The sequence below is a fragment of the Neoarius graeffei genome, chromosome 21 (assembly GCF_027579695.1).
Source record: "Neoarius graeffei isolate fNeoGra1 chromosome 21, fNeoGra1.pri, whole genome shotgun sequence".
NCBI lineage: Eukaryota > Metazoa > Chordata > Actinopteri > Siluriformes > Ariidae > Neoarius > Neoarius graeffei.
Window position 1 is genome coordinate 32333155 of NC_083589.1, and position 5132 is coordinate 32338286.

The 5132-nt window shown below is 51.7% G+C and overlaps 1 pseudogene; it reads left to right on the forward strand.

Annotated features, from left to right (window-relative positions):
* The first annotated feature begins 270 nt into the window (after positions 1-270).
* On the forward strand, positions 271-3141 carry LOC132869955 (uncharacterized; annotated as a pseudogene).
* The last annotated feature ends 1991 nt before the right edge of the window (positions 3142-5132 follow it).

Genomic DNA, 5132 nt, shown 5'->3' on the forward strand with positions numbered 1-5132 from the left:
GCCAGGATGAAGTGTAGGGACCAAGAGAGCATACTGCAACGCACAGGACCTGGTTCTGGTGAGATGCAGGAGGAGCCCGGCCCGGAAGCACCCCACAGTGCCCAGCCCCTCCATGCAGTAGAGCCTCTGAATCCCTGCAGAACAGTCCAATCAAAGCGGATCAAGTGGCCTTCAGCTAACAGCCACATAGTATGGGCACAGTTTGATGCAGACGTGAGCCAGATCTTGGAGATTACCATCAAGGGAGAGGTGGATAAGCGGCTGGAGACCATGACAGCGATCATTGTCAGCTATGCTGCAGAGAGGTTTGGCTACCATGAGAGCAGGAGCGTTAAGAACAGCTATACATTAAACCGCAGAGCCGCCCAGATCCACAAACTATGTCAAGAACTCTGCAGCCTCAGGAAACAGTACAAGGTGGCTAGAGAGGAGGAAAAACAACCACTCATTGAGCTTCGCAACATACTGAGGAAGAAGCTCATGACGCTACGCTGGGCAGAGGGACACAGAAGGCAGGCGAAGGAAAGAGCAAGGAAGCGTGCTGCCTTCATCTCCAACCCTTTCAACTTCACTAAGAAGCTGCTAGGGGATAGGCGTAGTGGTAGCCTCATGTGCTCCCTTGCAGAGGCAAATGCCTTCTTGCACAACACCCTCAGCGACCCGGAGAGAGAGCAGGAGCTAGGACCACAGAGGGCCCTGATAAGCCCTCAAGCTCCAACAGCAGAGTTTGCAATGAGAGAGCCCAGCTGGACTGAAATTCAGGAGGTTGTGAAGGGAGCCAGAATAGCTTCAGCCCCGGGCACCGTGTACAAGCGCTGCCCTCAACTTCTCTGTCACCTGTGGAAGATTTTGAGGGTGATCTGGCACAGGGAAAAGGTTGCAGGCCAGTGGAGATGTGCAGAGGGTGTGTGGATCCCAAAAGAAGAAAACTCCAAGGACATCAGCCAGTTTAGAACCATCTCGCTGCTAAACGTCGAAGGCAAGATATTTTTCAGTATCTTATCACGACGGCTAATGGAGTTTCTTCTGAAAAACAGCTACATTGACACCTCTGTGCAGAAAGGCGGGATTCCTGGAGTGCCTGGCTGTCTGGAACACACAGGCGTGGTGACACAGCTCATCAGGGAGGCATGCGAAGGAAAGGGAGATCTGACCGTACTGTGGCTGGATCTTGCCAATGCATACGGCTCCATACCGCATAAGCTTGTTGAGCTTGCACTCCTGTGGCATCATGTTCCCAGCAAAGTCACAGACCTTATCCTGGATTACTACAACAATTTCAGGCTAAGAGTCACTGCTGGGTCAGGGACATCAGACTGGCATCAACTGGAGAAAGGCATAATAACTGGCTGCACAATCTCCGTCATTTTGTTTGCCCTCGCCATGAACATGATAGTCAAGTCAGCAGAAGTGGAGTGTAGGGGACCCTTGACAAAATCAGGAGTATGCCAGCCCCCTGTAAGAGCTTTTATGGATGATCTAACTGTCACCACCACATCTGTCCCAGGCAGTAGATGGGTCCTTCAAGGCCTAGAGAAGCTCATCACATGGGCAAGGATGCATTTTAAGCCGGTGAAATCTAGGTCTCTAGTGCTCAAGAAGGGAAAAGTGATGGACAAGTTCCGCTTCACTCTGGCTGGAACCAACATCCCATCTATTATAGAGCAGCCAGTTAAGAGCCTGGGGAAGTATTTCGACTGCAGCCTCAAAGACTCTACATCAATCCACAAAACCAACAAAGAGCTGGAGGACTGGTTGAGGCGCATCGATACATCAGGCCTACCTGGGAGATTTAAGGCATGGATTTATCAGCATTCCATATTGCCCCGGGTGCTGTGGCCTCTGCTGGTGTATGCGGTGCCCATTACAACAGTTGAGGCCATGGAGCGGAAGATAAGCAGCTTTTTGCAAAGATGGCTTGGCCTACCCCACAGTCTGAGCAGTTCTGCCCTGTATGGCAGCAGTAACATCTTGCAGCTCCCGTTCAGTGGACTCACTGAAGAGTTCAAGGTGTCCAGAACATGGGAAATCCTGCAGTACAGGGAATCAAGCGATGAGAAGGTGGCATCTGCTGGTATCCAGGTATGAACAGGAAGGAAATGGAGGGCAGACAAAGCTCTGGAGGTGGCGGAGTCACGGCTGAGGCAGAAAGCACTGGTGGGGTCCATAGCCTCAGGGCACGCAGGTGTGGGCTACTTCCCGGCAACTAGGGCAGACAAGGCCCAGGGTAAAGAGCAACAGCGCCTTATTCAGAAGGAGGTGCGGGAGGAAGAGCGAACTAGCAGGATGATGGGAATGGGGCAACAAGGAGCATGGACTAAGTGGGAGAATGTTCTGCAACAGAAGGTCACTTGGTTCAACCTCTGGAGAGCAGACGTTCATAACATCAGATTCTTAGTCCAGGCCGTGTATGACGTCCTACCAAGCCCAAGTAACCTCCATGTCTGGGGAAAAATAGAAACACCATTTTGTCCCCAGTGTCCAGGACAGGGATTCCTGGAACACCTCCTCAGCAGCTGCCAAAAAGCCCTTGGAGAAGGGCGCCATCGTTGGTGCCACGACCAGGTCCTTAAGGCAGTTGCTGACAGCATAGCCACAGCCATCAGCACCACCAAGAGCCATAGCAGGGTACAGACCATCAAGTTCCATAGACCAGGAGAGAAGCCCGAGAAACAACCATGGGCAAGGTCAGGCCTCCTCACCACCGCGGCTGACTGGCAACTACAAGTAGATCTAAGCAAACAGCTGAAGTTTCCAGCCAGGATAACATCTACGTGGCTCCGACCAGACATGATCCTTTTGTCAGAATCCACCAAGCAATTGATCATGCTGGAACTCACAGTTCCTTGGGAAGAGCGCATGGACGAGGCCAACGAAAGGAAACGCTCCAAGTACCAGGAACTGGTGGACAAGTGTAGGAGTCAGGGCTGGAAAACCTTCTGTGAACCTCTGGAGGTGGGCTGCCAAGGATTTGCAGGGCGGTCCCTCTGCAAAGTTCTCTCAGTGCTGGGCCTCACAGGGGAGGCGAAGCGGAAGGCTATCAGGTCCGCGACTGAAGCTGCCGAGAAAGCCACAAGGTGGCTATGGATTAAGAGGGCAGATCCGTGGGCGAGTGCTGCTGGGACACAGGCCGGAGTCTGATCACCTCCGGTCGGGTCACCTGGGTGAGGGTGTCTGATGTTGAAAGACCCGAAACACCCAATGACCCCAGGTTACATCACTGATGATGTGTCCCGGCGCATCCGTGAGCTGTATCTTTCAACTATCTTCTTGTGTTGAAAAATTCACATTTTTCATATGAAATACATCACGGATCTGAGTGACAAATTTAAATTGTTAGGACTGGGACTGTTTTGACCTCTAGAGGCCGCTGTTATTTCCTTTTTGTGTCATGTTTGTTTTGGCCTCGAGAGGCTGCCACTGTTCCTGTGTTTTGTGTTTGTGTTGATTGCCTGTTTGTCTTCATTATCGTCACCTGTGTTCAATTTATTTTGTGTATTTATACTCCCTCTGTTTGGTCCCTAGTCACGGAGTCTGTATGCTATGCTGTTAGTGCTAGTTCCCTCTGTCCCATGTACCTTGCCTGTGTCTTAGTATTCTTGGTTTTTGTTACTTTCTTTTGGACTTTGTGGATTTTTGTTTTGACCTTTGGATCTTCTGAGCGTTTGAGTTTTTGCCTCTTCTTTTCTGAGTTGGATTTTGGACATTGAACCTTTGGATATTTTTATTTTTGTATATCTTCTGAGCTTTTGGATTATCCTTTTGTTTTTTCCTTTGGATTGTAAATATTGTAAATAAACTGTTTTTGATACTCTACTTTCGCCTCACGCCTCTGCACTTGAGTCATCCCCCTGGTGGTCTAGTGGGGGTTTGCTGAATTATCACACCAGCGACCTGGGTTTGAATCCCAGCAAAACCCTAACAGAAAGACTCCGTCATGACTGACTCAGCAGAGGCTGATTCAACTGTCTACCCCGCCAACCTTCAGGGAATTATGGCAGCTCCGACACGCTTCGGAGCGACCATGGACGTATGCTTGCAAGCCAACGTGAGGCCCTTGTTCGCCATGAGGTACTGCTTCAGCAGATTGGAAAAACCCTGGCACAGCTGACCCCTCTGCCTGCATCTCCTCATCCTGATCCGGCTCCTGCCATGCTGCCTCCTTCACCTCGCGAACCCAGCCTTCCTGCACCACAGAGGTATGACGGCAAGCACGGTGGGTGCCGGGAGTTCCTTACCCAGTGCCCACTCACCTTTGAGCTACAGCCTACCACCTACACTACGGATCGCTGCAAGATTGCCTTTGTGATAACCTTGTTAGTTGGTAAGGCACGAGCTTGGGCAACAGCTATCTGGACCTGAGTGCTCTGACTTTGAACTGTTTATAGAAGAGATGCTTTGGGTCTTCGATCAGGCTGACATCAGTACAGATGCAGCCAGAAAGCTCATGTCCATCCGGCAAGGAGGAAGCGTCACAGACTACGCCATATCGTTCTGGACGCTCGCAGCAGTCAGCAGATGGAACAAGGCTGCCCTGGTTTCAGCCTTTCACCATGGCTTGTCTGACCCCATCAAAGACGGCCTGGCCTCTATCGGATGCCCAAGTGACCTCAAAACACTGACTTCCCATGCCATTCATCTTGACAACAGGATGAGAGAATACCGCCAAGTCCTGAGCCTCCCCGGCCTCACTGCCTCGACCTGGAGCCCGTCTACCTCCTCCAGTGACTGTCCAGAGCCCATGCAAGTTGGCCGTACTCATCTCTCCACAGCTGAAAGGGAGTGCAGAAGGAGGGACAAGTGCTGCATCTACTGTGGCAAGCCTGGCCACTTCCGAGCATCATGTCCCGAGCTCTCGGGAAAAGGACCGCCCCGTCCAGCCAAGGGAGGGTTGTGACGGGGCCTACCCTCTCTCCTGAACTTCCTGGCCAAGGAGTCTACATCCTGGTCTCCATCTCCTGGGGTGAGTCCGTCCACTCTTGTCAAGCCTTGTTAGACTCCAGGGCGGCTGGAAACTTTATGGATGTCAACTTCGCCCAAAGTATCAATGTCCCGACTGCACCTCTTGAAGTCCCACTGTCTGTGTCTGCCCTCGATGGCCAAGCGTTAGGTGATGGAAGAGTCACCCAAGT